Source organism: Girardinichthys multiradiatus, chromosome 8 (assembly GCF_021462225.1).
Source record: "Girardinichthys multiradiatus isolate DD_20200921_A chromosome 8, DD_fGirMul_XY1, whole genome shotgun sequence".
NCBI classification, from domain to species: Eukaryota; Metazoa; Chordata; class Actinopteri; order Cyprinodontiformes; family Goodeidae; genus Girardinichthys; species Girardinichthys multiradiatus.
In genome coordinates, this window is record NC_061801.1 from 27350142 (window position 1) to 27367891 (window position 17750).

Genomic DNA, 17750 nt, shown 5'->3' on the forward strand with positions numbered 1-17750 from the left:
GAAAAAAATTCGTCCTCAACTTTTTCCTTTGGGAATGGTCACCATGGTTACAGGAGCCTTTTTCAGCTGAATGTGGGACAAACAAGGAACCAAAAGAGAGAAAGAGGGAAGGGTAAAAACAGAGATAAGGAGATGAGATAGACAATGAAACAGTGTAATAAAATGTTAAAGTGTGTTAATGTGTGCAGAGATCAGTTATGGCTAACATAGCTAATTAAAAACTCTGACTGATAGAAAAGATGGAACTTAGCATACATGCCAAAAAACCCCCCAAAAAACAGCATTTAAGATGCGATTACAAAAGTGCATCTGCCATATATAGCACTGCAGAGAAGGTACCCAATCCCCAGCTATAAACACATCGGGTGGCAGGCTAAAGCAGAGACCAAACACACATTCTAATGGAAAACAGAGGCCAACAGGGAACAAACAGTGTCAAGAGACTATCACGTCTCATCTTACAACCAGACAATCAGACTCCATCTATATTTCAAGAGCCACGGAAAACTGTCACAATGGGCTTTCTAGATCCAAGATTAGAGGAGGGCACCGCTAATGAAGAGCAGGGCACACCTGGATCATGTTTCTATGCTGGTGGCCCAACTATAGCCCAGTCACTCAAACACCTTAGGGCAATTTGTTCAAACTGAATGACAAACCTTGCGTAAGAGTAACTGAATGTGTGCATTAAATCCAACTTTATTTGTCACCTTAATAAATAATTGGATGAATAAACCAACACTATTCAACACACAGTTATTGATAATTATGTTTTACGTTATGGAGATACTTGGCCAATGCCAAGTATCTGCAAAGATTGCGAACAAAACAGATGAAAAGTCACTTTACCTTCCTTCCAGGTGTCTGCTTGTCTAAACAGTGTGTGGGCAGAAAGTGTGCTAAACATCAGAGACACCGATCACCGTTTTTTTCTGCTGCAGCTTTGTCAATATTTGCATTAATGCATGAAAAAAAAGTCTCACAGAATGAATTATTCATTGAGAACAAAAGGAAAATACTCGTAAGAGCCGGTTCTGCTTGCCAGCAGTGCCATGGTCTTAACGACACACATGTATCAATGTATGTATATTCAATATGTAGAGTGAGTGTCGGCGAGTGAGGCGTTTAAGAAAGAAGAGAGTGATGGGCTCGGGTGCGCTCACCAGCAAAGTCACTGCTTCCTCAAGGACACTGCGGCTGAAGGGCCAAGAAAGAGAAAAAGAATGACACACGGAAAGAAGAGAAGATGAAGACGGGAAGATAAACAAGGGGTGAAAGAGGGCTAAGCAAGATGCAAGATGCAGAGAAAGCTGGAAACATATAGGCCAGTGGCAGATGCAACAGATAGGAGTATGAGGAAAGAAACAAAACATCTCCACAGATTGTGTGTTTGTCCATAAAATGGTATTTTACAAATCATTTGCTATAATATAAAAAGTGAAATCGTTCACAATCAAACCAGAATAAAAGATGTGTGAAATAATCGGAAACACTGTTTGACCTTTTGGAACCTGTTTAAAGCAACACAACACATCGACTTTCACTATTGTGCGGTATATTTTTTTCTTTATTTCTTTCATAGCATAAAGTGGCCAAGGAGCTGTGCATGGTGATGAGATATAGTAATACAACAATTATAATCATAATCACCACCACATTAATCATAATAACAATAACAACAGCCCATATTGCCATATTTGAAGAAGGTAAGCTCTATATACACGTATTATTTTCCCTTTCTGGCCTATAACAGCTGCTTAGGCCTATTTAGGTATTGTAGAGATAGGAAACAAATGGGGGTAAATCAAGCAGCAATGATCCCAGGATACACACAATGACCCCTATCTCCTGCATAATTTTAATCACCCTATCTGCACCAAACTGATAAATTATGACATATGATGGGTCAAATTCAAGCAGACCTTTAGTATTTAAGCCTGATAAATTATTCCCAGACCTGTGAATGACACCAAAATAAAACGTAACTGAGCAAATTAACACAATCAAAACATCCAAAAATCTCCTCCCACACTGAGCAAAAGCAGCCACGGCTGAGTGAAGAACACTGTGGAGAAGAGCAGTGGAGCATATTGTTAGACTCAGCAATGATGCACTAAAACCACTAAACACACACATGCAGACCCCAAACACTGATATTGGAGAAGGCCACTGGGATGAGCTGCATAAAAACTACTTTACATACATAAACAGGAACTTTACCAAAACGGAGAGTGAACTCTTCAACCACAGGTACCCCAGGCCCTGACCAACTGTGGCCAAAAATCTGTGCAACTACATTTAGTGGAGGACCGATAATAATGACAACAATGCCACAAATGATTGAGGAAAGTTTGCTTTTGGTCTACGAGACGAAAAAGGTGAGACCACAATTAAGTAGGTAGGAAGAAGCATGTGGCATTTGATGTTGTATACTGTTAATACAAACCACAGTTGATTATGTACTTCCTGAAAGGCCACCCCAGTACTTTGTCAAAGTGTGTATTAGACCTGAATTGCTAGAGGATAAGGTGTCGGTGTCACATTATGCGTTACCGCTGTGTGAAAACGGCATGCTGCAGTGCATCCGTAGCAGAGAAACAAAATCATGTTAGATTGTCTAAGGAGGATTATAAAAAATAATGTTTTTCTTTATATCACTAACATCAATAAAATGCAACCATTCAGAAGCTTTCGCTGACAGTCAATCAATGATTCTGCTTGCAGAGATTTGTGCCTTGTGAAAATATTCATACACCTTAACATTTTGTCATATTCCAACCACAAATTAATGTATTTAATTGAGATTTCATAGACCAACAACAAGTAGTGGAAGGAAAATTATATAGGGTCTTAAAATAGTTTGACGAATAAAAATGTGGTTTGCAGTTTTACTCAGCCCTCTTTACTTTGATACCTTTAAATACAATCCAATGCAAGCAATCACCCTCAGAAGTCACCTAATTAGTACAGTCCAGCAGGATGTACCAGCTGAACTGTAGGTAAGAAAAGCATTAATGAAAGCAGACAAGAGGCAGATGATAACTCTTTGGGAGCTGTGAATATTTACAGCTCTGTTGGAAGAATGCTGACAGGACAACCATTAGGCCTTTATGGAGGAGGAGTGGCAAGAAGTAAAACATTGTCAATAGAAAGCCATAAGAACTTTTCCCAAAAACTATGTACAGGACACAGCAAACATTTGGAAGAAGGTGATCTGGTCAGATGAGACCAGAATTTAACCTTTTGGTCTACATGCAGAACATAGTGGAGGCAGTGTCATGCTTAGCAGGGACATGAAGGCTGGTCAGAGGTGAGACGTTAGATGGATGGAACAAAAAACAGAGCAATCCTGGAAGAAACCTGGCAGAGCTATAATGAAACAATTTAGATCAGGGGTGTCAAACACCAGACCTCGAGGGCCGGTGTCCTGAAACGTTTTCGATGTGTACCAAGTCCAACACACTGAATCGAGGGACTGAATTACCTCCTCAGGCACTCAAGTGCTACAAAGTCCAGCCAATGACCTAATTATGTGAATCAGGTATGTTGACAGAAAGACACATCTAAACTTATCAAACTGCAGTCCTTGAGGGCAGCATTCTGCTAACTGTGGTTTGGATGAAAAACATATTGATGGTGGTCTAGTCAAACTTCAGATCTAAATGAAAATCTGTGGCAAGAAAGATATTGTTCAAATGCACTCCTAATCCAGTCTGACTGAACTTGAGCTATTCTTTTACTTCCACTTCACAATTATACAGTACTTTGTGTTGGTCTCTCTCAAAAAATACCAGTAATGCACATCAAAGTCCTTAGTTGTAACATGATAAATATTTGAAAACGTTTAAAGGATACAAATGCTTTTGCAAGGCACTGTATATGGACTAACACCAAATAATTCAAGAACAGTTGTCTTTAAAATGATGCTGATTTGTCATAAGATCATTTTTTGGACACCTACACATAACAAGCCAAAGAAGATGTATTTTTTATTTTTTTGGAATTTTGAATTAAATGAATCAACAGCCTTGAAAGGATTTCCACACCCAACAACCACACTAAGGCCTCATGCACACGAAGACAAAAACATTATTGTGTCAAAAACAATTTAGAAAATCTGGGCATCCACATGACTGCATCCAGCACCACTGAAAATGCTGTACTACGTATGCCAGGCCCATTGGTGGCTCTGTGACACTGCCAAACAAACACACCAAAAATGCTAGACAAAACCGCTGGGCATGCGCAGACAACTCATGCAAAGTAAACACAGCAACATAGTGCCTGCGGCTAGGAGCTGTGACATCATCGTTTCAGAAAGATGCATTTCGAGTGCACAAAAGGAAATGCAGAACTGTCGTTTGGAGCCTCCAAGTCATGAATTTTAAATTACTTAATACTTTCTGGTTTGGGCATTTTTTAAATCTTTTTTTCAAGCCTGAGTAAAACAAAATGTGAAAGTTACACAATCTCAGTGAATTAAACAACATTTGCAAACTTAAAATTTAAAATAATAAGTAAATGAAACAGTCCTACTATATTTATGTTCTTTAACGAATCAAATCAATCACAAGAAATACCAAAATAACATGGTCATGTTGCCCACCTAACAAAATACATATGTATGTATACGTTTAGCACATAAAACGGTACTGAATAAAAAATACAAAAAACAAATGTATTTAAGCTTTGATGGCCAAGTAGCTTCATCATTTAAAAAATACACAGAATAATAGTTGGGATCTACAGTAAAACCGTATAGCAGTCCCTAACAAAACAACAAAGAAAAATGTATGTCTGCTAAAATTCCTATAGCTTAATAGAAATGTCCAATCATCAGCCACCAAGTTGCTCAACAAAACAAAACGCTTTCTTGTTCTTCTGTTACATCATTTAAAAGAAAACTGGTAAATTTAAATATGTTGAAAACATGTTGAACCACTGATGAAAGTGATAATCTTGGCTCTGATAACACAAACCCAGACTGCTGACTGAACCCTCATGATAAATGAACCCACTTGCATGAACGCAAGCAAAACCACTGCGTCATCGTCTCAGCTTGAATGGGAACAGACCTGCTTATAGGGCTTCTGTTGTTTTCCAGTTAATTGGGCTGCACCATAAATAATTACCCACCCTGCTGAAGCACTTGCAAAAATTCTTGGTACAAAGCGAGACACAATGCAAGATACAGCTTACATACATAGACAGAAAAATAAGAATGCATTTTTGCATGCATTTAACTCACCTTCCTTTGACTGTTAGTTGCGGTCCCTTTTTGTGTCGATCGGTCTGTCAGTCAGTGTGGAGTCACTGTGGGTAGACGGGCAGGGTTACCTTGTGTGAACCTGAAAACACACATGTTCAAATCATCATTAATTTCAGCATAAATACAAGAAAAGCATGGCTTAACTTACATCAATAAAAATAAGAAAAATTCAAGAGGCAAAGAAAAAAATACATAAGAGTCTAAACATGTTTTTGTGGGGCTTAACAGAGAAAAGCATTGTCACAGATAGAATGAACACATAAAACCACCAAACAGTACTTTGGCAACTGCATATATAAATAGCATGAGGGATTATATTACTTTTCTCCTTTCTTCTATCCGGCTTCTGAACAAAAAGCAGCACAAAACTATTGATATCATTCCTCACCCCCTTGAGATAGAGAGCTTAGAGGGAAACAATATCAGAGAGGAAGGATGTAAGAAATAAAACAGGCCGAAAGCTACGGTAGATTAGAAACTGGAGGAAACCAAGGTATTTATTATTAATGCACAATGGTAATTAATCACACTTCATTTAAACCCATTTTGTACAAAAGCCTCTTTTCTGCCAGCTGATTAGCAGTGCTCAGCAACAGGCGGGGGTGGGACAATGATACAATATGCACTAGCGTCTCTGGCACTTTCCTGGCGTCTCATGAAAAGGATTTTGTCATTTCTGTGAATGTTGCCAAAACTGAAAAGAGCTATGAATTTCTTTATTCCTCTAAGAGGTCTTTGACGTGGGGAAAATATGCTTATTTGATTATCCACCTTCTAAAGTTTGCATAATTTAGTGCTGACCCATTCTAAACAAACCTTGTGAGGCACAAGAAAATGCTTACTTTATTTGGTCATGAATTAAATCAGTTAATCAACTCAGCTGCATTAACATCAAATGTAGTATCCACAACTGTTTACCTTGAGGTAAATGTACTTATCCAAAGGAATTTGAGACTTACAGTTGGTTAGTCTCTATTATCTCATCTGTTAGAAAACTATAACAGCTGCTGTTTTGTAATAGAATTGTTGCCTATAATATTCACCTAATGTAAGGTTAAAACACTCCAACAATTAACTGTATTTTTGACACTTGAACATGTTCACTCATTGATTTCAGGACACTGCTAGTTTGAAACAACGCATCCTGATTTATATTCGACAGCACAACCTTTTTCTACAATGCCAGTTTGTTATTTCAAGCAATATTTGTAATTTAAGGGCATTACACCTGAAATCCCCAGTTAATACTAAAACATCTAAATGGGTTCAGATAGTAGAAAGGGTTGTACAGAGAGAAGCATTTTGTATACTGTCTTACTAGCTTTCGGCCATTATAAATCATTAGAACAAGTAAAGATTGCTAAACCACTGTAAAACATTAGGCTATATACTTTTATTGGTTTTATTAGTAGCGTTCAGAGGCACCTCCACTCAGCCAGGCTGGAATAACTCAGACCTTAAAACCATACAGAATAATCAATATATCAATAATCCTATACTATCTCATGCCTGCCTTCATGTGACAGAGAAGAACCTGACAAACCAGATTCAACGAACTTTAGGCTGGCACACCTCCCCACAAATCTGAGAAACAATCTTCCAGCCAAGAAAATCAAACCAACACAAACATGTTGTATTTACTGTGAGAAGTTTGGAAAAACCGTCACACCTCGGATAAAAGGGTATTACTCAGACTGGTGTTGGTTGGTGGAAATGGATGTGGCAGTCATACAGGACAAACCGGTTTCAAGTCTGTTTAAGTGTTCATAGTACAGGTCCTTCTCAAAATATTAGCATATTGTGATAAAGTTCATTATTTTCCATAATGTCATGATGAAAATTTAACATTCATATATTTTAGATTCATTGCACACTAACTGAAATATTTCAGGTATTTTATTGTCTTAATATGGATGATTTTGGCATACAGCTCTTGAAAACCCAAAATTCCTATCTCACAAAATTAGCATATCATTAAAAGGGTCTCTAAACGAGCTATGAACCTAATCATCTGAATCAACGAGTTAACTCTAAACACCTGCAAAAGATTCCTGAGGCCTTTAAAACTCCCAGCCTGGTTCATCACTCAACACCCCAATCATGGGTAAGACTGCCGGCCTGACTGCTGTCCAGAAGGCCACTATTGACACCCTCAAGCAAGAGGGTAAGACAGAAAGAAATTTCTGAACGAATAGGCTGTTCCCAGAGTGCTGTATCAAGGCACCTCAGTGAGAAGTCTGTGGGAAGGAAAAAGTGTGGCAGAAAACGCTGCACAACGAGAAGAGGTGACCGGACCCTGAGGAAGATTGTGGAGAAGGGCCGATTCCAGACCTTGGGGGACCTGCGGAAGCAGTGGACTGAGTCTGGAGTAGAAACATCCAGAGCCACCGTGCACAGGCGTGTGCAGGAAATGGGCTACAGGTGCCGCATTTCCCAGGTCAAGCCACTTTTGAACCAGAAACAGCAGCAGAAGCGCCTGACCTGGGCTACAGAGAAGCAGCACTGGACTGTTGCTCAGTGGTCCAAAGTACTTTTTTCGTATTAAAGCAAATTCTGCATGTCATTCGGAAATCAAGGTGCCAGAGTCTGGAGGAAGACTGGGGAGACGGAAATGCCAAAATGCCAGAAGTCCAGTGTCAAGTACCCACAGTCAGTGATGGTCTGGGGTGCCGTGTCAGCTGCTGGTGTTGGTCCACTGTGTTTTATCAAGGGCAGGGTCAATGCAGCTAGCTATCAGGAGATTTTGGAGCACTTCATGCTTCCATCTGCTGAAAAGCTTTATGGAGATGAAGATTTCATTTTTCAGCACGACTTGGCACCTGCTCACAGTGCCAAAACCACTGGTAAATGGTTTACTGACCATGGTATCACTGTGCTCAATTGGCCTGCCAACTCTCCTGACCTGAACCCCATAGAGAATCTGTGGGATATTGTGAAGAGAACGTTGAGAGACTCAAGACCCAACACTCTGGATGAGCTAATGGCCGCTATCGAAGCATCCTGGGCCTCCATAAGACCTCAGCAGTGCCACAGGCTGATTGCCTCCATGCCATGCCGCATTGAAGCAGTCATTTCTGCCAAAGGATTCCCGACCAAGTATTGAGTGCATAACTGTACATGATTATTTGAAGGTTGACGTTTTTTGTATTAAAAACACTTTTCTTTTATTGGTTGGATGAAATATGCAAATTTTGTGAGATAGGAATTTTGGGTTTTCATGAGCTGTATGCCACAATCATCCGTATTAAGACAATAAAAGACCTGAAATATTTCAGTTAGTGTGCAATGAATCTAAAATATATTAATGTTAAATTTTCATCATGACATTATGGAAAATAATGAACTTTATCACAATATGCTAATATTTTGAGAAGGACCTGTATTTCCCCACTCATGTGCTGTCCTTGCTTCCATTTTCAGCACCTAATTTATAGTAATTTACAAACGCAAAGCCAAAGGTCTACATACGATACAAGTGGGGTATTCTCCAGCAAAATAATGTCCCGGAAAATGTTTTGTCCAGACCTTTCTTCTTCTACATCTCAACCTCAACTTGAATTAAATGTACATAATTCTCACCTAGGTTTGCACAACTGAAACACAGAATTAACAACTGCCAGCACACCTCCACTTTTGTCTCACCATTTAATGAGGAGGAGACTATTTTTAGTCTTGAAATTATAAAAGCTAAAACTGAATATTTTAGCTTTTAGACAAAAGGAGCTCTCTTTTTTTAGTTCTAACAGTACACCCCAAATTATTTATATAACATAATAACATAACAGTTTGACATTAGGAAAATATTTTTATGGCATATTAACTATATAAACCAGATTTCAAACAAATAATGTGCTCAAAAAATGTCAGTCAGTCATTTTCTACCGCTTATTCCATAGTGGGTCACGGGGAAGCTGGTGCCCATCTCCAGCAGTCTATGGGCGAGAGGCGGGGTACACCCTGGACAGGTCGCCAGTCCATGGCAGGGCAACACACAAACAACCATGCACACACTCATGCATATACCTAAGGGCAATTTAGAGTGACCAATTAACCTAACAGACATGTCTTTGGACTGTGGGAGGAAGCCGGAGTACCCGGTGAGAACCCACGCATGCACGGGTTCTCCATGCAAACTCCATGCAGAAAGACCCCTGGACGGGAATTGAACCCAGGCCTTCTTGCTGCAAGGCAACAGTGCTACCAACGGCGCCACTGTGCAGCCCGCTCAAAAAATTTATTTATTTAATTATATTTTGTTCTTATACCACACAGGTTTAGTTGCCTTCACGACACAAGAGCATTTCATGAGAGATTAAAGAAAACACAGGTAGTATTGGCAGACAATTTTCAATGACAGGCACAGCCTCTCAAAATCAAGAAAATAATGTCTTCTTTGTAATTTGCCAATCTATCGCCTCGCTTTTGAAAGCCATTAAAGATAACGAGAAGAGTCTTGGCATCAAACTGAGATGCAACGGTGAAATCAAGCATAAAACCAGACATTGTTTTATGCTGCAGCAGGTGGTAAAGAAACACAACTCTGTAAATAAAACACAACCAATAAGATATTTAGCTTGTTAGACACAGCTTGCCAGTGCCAGTAACTGCCACATGAGAACAGAAAAATGCTCCTAAAGGAGACACAATGTTGAATGAATGGGAACGTTGGAACGGGTGGCTAAAAAGTATTCACATCCCTTGAATATTTTCTACATTTTTCCACATTACAACGACAAATGTCATCGTATCTTATTGGGATTTTGTGTGATTTATCAATCTAAAGTAGCATTAATTGTGCAGGGGAAGGAGAGCGGTACGTGGTTTTCAATTTTTATAAACATCTAAAAAATGTCAGCCCCCTAAACTACGATACCCCTACATATAATCCAGTTAAATTAATTGCTTTCAAAAGTCATCTAATTATAGATCAGAGCCCAAATGTGTGTAGTTTAATGTTAAAATATTTAAGATTTTCTTGTACTTCTGCATGCGTGAGATCCTACATGTTATGGGATACACTGTTTCTAACTGTTTCATTGAAAAAATGTGTAACATTTACTTATTCTGTAAGCTTTAATATTATAATCCAAAAATAAAAAGTATTCCTCACCCCTTTTCATTTCAAATCATTCAGTCTAATCCTAATCCTGATCTCTGATGTAAATCATTCTCATAGCTTTTCATCTATTAAAATCCAGTGCAAAACAATTTTCTAAAACTGATTGCATGCTTTTTATTTTTGGTGTGTGTTTGTGCATGTTTCGTTGCATTGTAAGGAAAATCAAATCATTCAAAAAAAAAAAAAAAAGGTCAGAGCTGTATATGCTCACTAAGCAGAAAATCCCAGATTTGGATCCTTTTCCATAATTGTACAAGACATAACAAGTAGGACCAAAATAAGGCAGGCGAGATCTAAAGAAATGTGTAAATAAAAATTAAAAAATTAAAAAAACAGAGGTCTATGAGCAGGTGGATTTTTGCATCCCTTTAGATATACAGCAAGTAACAGCTTGGAGTTGTGTCATATAATGGACAAAGTAATGCTCCTAGAAGCTGGATCAACAGTGAAGAAGTCTAAGGGCTGAGATAAAGTTGACGAAGAGTCATTGACAAGGAAGTGGAGATAAATAGAGCCAGAGACATAGGTATCAGGAAGTTTCTTCACTGAGCCTGTTGTTCTGCATTGTTATGAATCAGGAATCCTTTTAACAGGTACAATAGATTCAGTTTAAACAGATTAAGCTATTGCAGAGTGATTTACTAACTATCATGTGCGTTTTTCATAGAATCAACTCTTGAGAACAGTGAGATAGCCTTTTTTTTTTAGAATAGATGATCATATAAATCAGTAGGTTTAAAATTTTCAATTTGACAAAAGCCATCTGGTTCTGCTATACCTTAAAATGGCTACAGCTGAATGAACAAACTAAACAGCAGATTTGCAGTGACTTCTGCAGCAGTCATTCACACAAAGCTTAAATAGCTATCCTCACAGGAATTTTACAGTGGCTCTAAAAAAACACCACTGTTAAATCTTCAGGTTTTAGAGAAAACTGAGCTAATGAAATTAAGTAAATTTACAAGTTTTTCCATTACCTTAAATGTAACATATTTCCTGTACAACTTGACAGAAAAATAGAGTAGGATTTTGCTACAGTATTATTTTCTGATAAAGCCATGGATTGCAGACAATAATTTCATTGTACAAACGTATCAGTCAGGAAAGGGTTCAAAAATCCACAGCATTAGAGACCATGATGCAGTGAAATCCTCAATAATTATAGAAAATATGGGACTACAGAGGCCAAAACTGGACATTTTTCCAAAATGTGACAAAACAGAACTTTAAAACTAGTGAAGGAGGCTGGAGGGGACCCTGGAGCTGCAGTAGTTTCCAAGTACTGATTGTGTTCTACGTACATGCGACAACATCTGCTCTATTCTCAATATGTTTGAACTTCAAAGTAGGATTGCAAGACCGGAGACATGCAGGCCATGCCAATATTTCAAAGTTTTTGAATGGCCTAGCCAGAATCCAGAACTAAATTTGATAGAAAACCTGTGGGATCAACCTGGTCGAAACGGTAGCCAAGATATGTTCTCATAGTCAGACTTTTGGAAAACATTTGAAAGGGAGAGTGAGCAAATGTTACCTAGATGCAGGATGCTGTTAGACTCGTACTAAAGAAGACTAAATGCTGAAACAGAATCAAAAGGTTTTTCAGCAAAGTTTTAGTTTAACGGTGTGCTAATTTATGTTATCAGCTTATTGTCATTTAAATTCCTTAGACCCCTCCATCCCCCCACCACATACATGTCACATTAAAGATGGAAAAGGCTAAGAAATTATTTGTCATGATCTGAACTTTTAAGTCTTAAAAATCCTTAATTTTAACAGGGTTTTTAGATTTTTAAAAGCCACTGTACCTACTGGTCCTAATCTGAATTCCCCAATTCTAGAGTACACACAAACGTACTCTAGAAGTTTGCATGAGTTTTAAAATTTAAGACAGAAATTACACCCACTCCAAATTCTCTAAAAACCCTAAGCCAAATTAAAAATCCATCAACTTCTACTTAGAAATGAGAAAACTTTCTTTTTTAGCACCATTGTTTAAAGGTTTTCTGTCCTCTTTGTTCTATAAAACAGAAGCCATACCAAAGAATGCCTCTGGGGCTGAGCAGCATTAAGGCGAGGTAACATTTTGATTTGTAAACATTTTCCTTACAGTGATCGCCATCTTATTTCAATTGATTTTACCTTAAGCTTTATTTTTTTCCCAAGAAAAGCTACTCGGTCTGTTATTGAGCTGCGGCAGTGACAACAGCATGTTAAATAGCAAATTTAAAGAATGCCTTGGCCAATTGTGTAGCTGATAAGCCCCAGTTGTGAGCTGAAAATCTAACACCTACATCAACCTCAACAATTACTGGCATCCCTACTCAAGGTGTTTAAAAAGCCTAAAAATAAATTTTGTATACTTGTACTTGTTGTTTTCCACATATCTGGGACTGGGTCGCGGGGGCAGCAGTCGCAGCAGAGACATCAAGACTTCCCTCACCCGAGACACTTTCTTGAGCTCCTTTGAGGGAAGCCCGAGGCGTTCCCAGGCCAGCGGAGAGACATAGTCCCTCCAGCGTGTCCTGGGCCTCCTCCCAGTGGGACGTGACTGAATCACCTCCCGAAGGAGGCATCTAGGCTAGAGGGGGCCACCAGGACCATGTCATCTGCAAAAAGGAGAGACGAAATCCCCTGGTCCCCAAACCAGACCCCCTCTGGCCCTGTACCAATTTTTAATTCGAGTCAATTTATATAGTTGGTAATAAATTCTGATGTTAGAAGTATAATTATTATTATTATTTTTTTTGTTATTACTTTTTGCCTCAGAAAAAGAAAAAAAAACTATTTTGAATAAAAGTATAAATAACATTTTCAGTACCTCGACAATTTTTATATAATAAATTAAATTTACCTATTTTTTAAATGTATACTTTCAATGATTAAGATTGAAAAGGAACCTTTACTTAGAAGGTAATGGCATCCCATTTCCGAGGATAGACATATATTATGACATAGAGGCCCATTTCTCTAGGCAACTCTTCAAAATGGGAAAAACAATAGAACAGACCTTTAAGTAAGTCAGATTTGTTTTGACCTTCACCTAAACCTGCCCAGATCTACAGTCAGAGGAATAATTAAGAAGAATAAAAGGTTCGGGTAAAACAACTGATGCTGTGAAACAGGCTGCAACCACACACAGCGAGGAGGATGGTAGTAGAGGTAAAGGCATTTCCAAAGGTCAATGAGAGTTGCAAAGAGTGACATCGTGAGGTCACCAATGTCAGAAGGATCAATGTTTTAAGCTTTTCACCAATAAACATTCAGCTTGGGTTTGGCGTAAAACAAAGGATACATATGCAGAAAACCACATCAGGCCCAGGTGGAGGAGCATTTAGAGTGCATGGCTGTATGTATCTGCTGAAATAGTAAGATGCCTTAAATAAATATCTAATGGTCTCTGCTAGAACACTGACAACGCCTTATGACTGGGTCCAGCAGGATAGTTATATGAACATATGACCCAAATCAACACAGAAATAGTTAGTCAGACACAAAAATCAACCATCTTCCCTGGCAATGGTGTAGAATATTTGACATTTGGGACATAACCCTAAGAGCCTAAATAGAAGTCAACTGGACTTCTCTAGTTTCTTGAAACAGGTGAAACAACAAAACAGAAGTTGTCCAGTTGCACTTAATTTAAACAGTTAGGAGATTGTTCCTTCCATGACCATATTAGGTCTCAGACCAAAATGTAGCCACAAACCTTATAGGGAGAATTGAACAAAAGAGTGTATACAAGAGGACATATGACTTAGGACAATCTAGAAACATGCAGAGAGGAAGAGCAAAGATCCCTCTCTCTGTATATTCTAACCTTGTGTAATGCTGTAGGATGAGGAGTTGTACGAAGTATTAACATCAGATGTGCTAGTAACAGTAGTGCACAAGATTCTTTAAAAAATGTTTCTTTGAGTGGGATTCTCCCCACTGAAACAGTTGACCTAACTAAAATGGCAGATTTTCCTAAATTGGTCAAATGTGAGATAACTTTACTGCAGTAAAACAATTTATTTTAAAGGCTTTATATACACCTTTACTAGGGAGTGCCAAGAAGTGTGGAGGATTTTGCATTTAGCCATTCTTACAATACCACTTCAAACCTGTTGCATGTCTCCAATTCTTTTTTCATAGAAATATTTCTCTGAAATGTATGCTTTTCTATTTATGGACAGGTGTATCACAAGATTTGCTCAAAGGAAGAACTTATTTTCAATTATGGGTGTGTGCTAACATACATATATACACAAACTGTCCACTTAAAAACAAAAAAGGTTACTAAGGGCAGAATTCATAAAAGGTTTAAAACAATCTTCATTTAAAACTGATGGCGGAAATGTGGAGACTATCTAGTTAAAAAACTTGAATTTTCCACTGACTTTATAGCAAAATACATTATAAATATAGTATAAATAAATCTGAGTGCAGCAATGAAAACAATTATTTTTATAGTCTGTGACATACAGATAAACAGTAACATAGGTGAGAGAAGATCCAGTCAAAACTACATCCCCTCAGAGGACTGAAAAGGAACATTAAACCCAGTTATGCGATTACCCTAGGCTATTATCTGGTCTATTTGATGTCATTTCCACTGTGCAGCTGCTTTGTATCTCCCCTGTGAAGTGTTTCTTTTCATTCAATTAGCCACGAAAGTGTTTGCAACCAATGGATATGATTCAGTCTTTTTCCAGGCTGATCTGCCACAGAGGGTTACTGTGCTGAATAAGTCCGACAATGAATTCAAACAGAACATAAAGAAATCAGTGAGAAGGGAGGGGATTTGGGGAACACGGTTGTTAGCTCTTTGCGTTTTTCTCACCCACACAACCAAGGTGAATGGACACAAACACCAGAATGACACTTGCTCTGGGCTTCATACAGCAGCCTTTTACAGTAGATCTTAACAACTGAGAACGTTGCTCAATCACTTCCCTTCTTTCTGGGTTGTCATAGCTGCAGACTGCCTTCTTGTCTGTACTTTGGCAGATTGTATCCAAAAAACATAAAACCACGGCTGCCCAAATCACGGCAGAATTAAATGTGCACCTCAACTCTCCTGTTTCCACCAGAACTGTCCGTCGGGAGCTCCACAGGGTCAACATACACGGCCGGGCTGCTATAGCCAAACCTTTGGTCACTCATGCCAATGCCAAACGTCGGTTTCAATGGTGCAAGAAGCGCAAATCTTGGGCTGTGGACAATGTGTATTGTTCTCTGATGAGTCCACCTTTACTGTTTTCCCTACATTCGGGAGAGTTACGGTGTGGAGAAGCTCCAAAGAAGCGTACCACCCAGACTGTTGCATGCCCAGAGTGAAGCATGGGGGTGGATCAGTGATGGTTTGGGCTGCCAAATCATGGCATTCCCTTGGCCCAATACTTATGCTAGATGGGCGCGTCACTACCAAGGACTACCGAACCATTCTTGAGGACCATGTGCATCCAATGGTTCAAACACTGTATCCTGAAGGCGGTGCCGTGTATCAGGATGACAATGCACCAATACACACAGCAAGACTGGTGAAAGATTGGTTTGATGAACATGAAAGTGAGGTTGAACATCTCCCATGGCCTGCACAGTCACCAGATCTAAATATTATTGAGCCACTTTGGGGTGTTTTGGAGGAGCGAGTCAGGAAACGTTTTCCTCCACCAGTATCACGTAGTGACCTGGCCACTATCCTGCAAGAAGAATGGCTTAAAATCCCTCTGACCACTGTGCAGGACTTGTATATGTCATTCCCAAGATGAATTGATGCTGTATTGGCCGCAAAAGGAGGCCCTACACCATACTAATAAATTATTGTGGTCTAAAACCAGGTGTTTCAGTTTCATTGTCCAACCCCTGTAAGTGCAGTGTTATGTCACGTGTGATCAGATCAACTGCTTAAACAAGTCATGGCAAGCTGTCTCCTATTTAAGGGCAAAATATTAACAATGCAACCATTTTCCATAAATACTATTGAAAATTTTATTTGTTTCAGTAAAAAAGTGAAACTCATAGATTCATAACATGCAGTGTGATATTCCAAGTGTTTATTTCTGTGCTTCATTTGTTATAGCCTTACACAATTAAAGGAAAGACTGTTGACTTGACAGTTGTTCAGTTGACAGTCACTGACAGCCTCCACAAAGAGGGTGTGCAAAATAAGGTCAATGCTAAAGACACTGGCTGTCCACAGAGAGCTGTATCAAAGCACATCAATGGAAAGTTAAGTGGAAGAAAGAAAAGTGTGGACGACAAAGATGCATAAGCAATAACTGCTGCCTTGGGAGGATTGTGAAGCGAAGTCCATTTAAGACTTTTGGGATGATTCACAAGGCATGGCCTAAGGCGTTACATTCCTTGCGTTAGGCTACTCCTGAACCAGAGACGTTGGAGTTGTCTTAACCTGGGCTAAGGAGAAAAGGAACTGGAGTGTTCGAGTGCTCCTCTTTCCAGACAAAAGAAAAGTTTTCATTCATATGGAAATCAAGGTCACGTTAGCAAAGACTGATCGCCTCCATGTCACGCTGCATTGATGCAGCAATTCCTGCAAAAGTAACAATGACCAAACATTCAGTGCATACAGTGTACAAGACACGGCCGTACTTTCAGTGGGATGAAATTTCTGTATTTGAAATCCTTTTTTCTTAAATGTAATATTCTAATTTTCTGGGAAAATTCCTTCGCTGAGCCATAATCATCAACAGAAAGAAACCATTATAACTTAATTTTATTACTCTGTTCGTAATAACTCTATATAACATTAAAAGAGGACACTTTATCTTTACACTTAAAATCCACAAGTATTTTTCATTTTATTGGAAAGGTATTATGCCAAACATTGTGCATAAATAACATCACAGTAGGATTAAGGAAGACCATCAGACATGACTTCATAATTCCTTTTAATAGCCACTTGCAGCTCTTGTGTTTCCTTAAAATATTTATATTGATGACATTATTTAGAGATTACCATACAGCCCTGAATCAAATAAACTAAATTCAATAGAAAGATTTTTGGACATTTGGAAGTACATCTAAAATTAGACTTGCATAACAAATAAATTCCAATAATAATAATAATATACACAATATTAAAATAGCAAAGGACTGCTTAGTTGCAATATCTGGTATGCCATCATATTTCTAGTGTATGATGAACATTAACATATTTGGAAAATCAGATGGAATTCCACATCTGTTACAGAAGTGGTTATGATGTTAAATCTCACAGAGAGTGAAAGGGACATTATGATAATGGAATAAAAGCAGTATCATCATCACAATATTCAATAATAATGCTGCATTTGGACTCCTAATATAGTGCATCCCCATCTCAGATAAAAACATACCAGCATGAAGCTGCCATGA

At 38.6% G+C, this 17750-nt stretch overlaps 1 protein-coding gene across 5 annotated transcripts in view; it reads right to left on the minus strand.

Moving 5' to 3' along the window:
- The window catches only part of LOC124872341 (spermatid perinuclear RNA binding protein), a 119561-nt gene that overhangs the window by 76791 nt on the left and 25020 nt on the right, over positions 1 to 17750 (minus strand). For all 5 annotated transcript variants that reach the window (XM_047372220.1, XM_047372221.1, XM_047372223.1 and 2 more), the window contains exon 2: positions 5249 to 5348. The gene's annotated coding sequence lies outside the window, so the exon portion shown is untranslated. The remainder of the gene's footprint in view (positions 1 to 5248; positions 5349 to 17750) is intronic.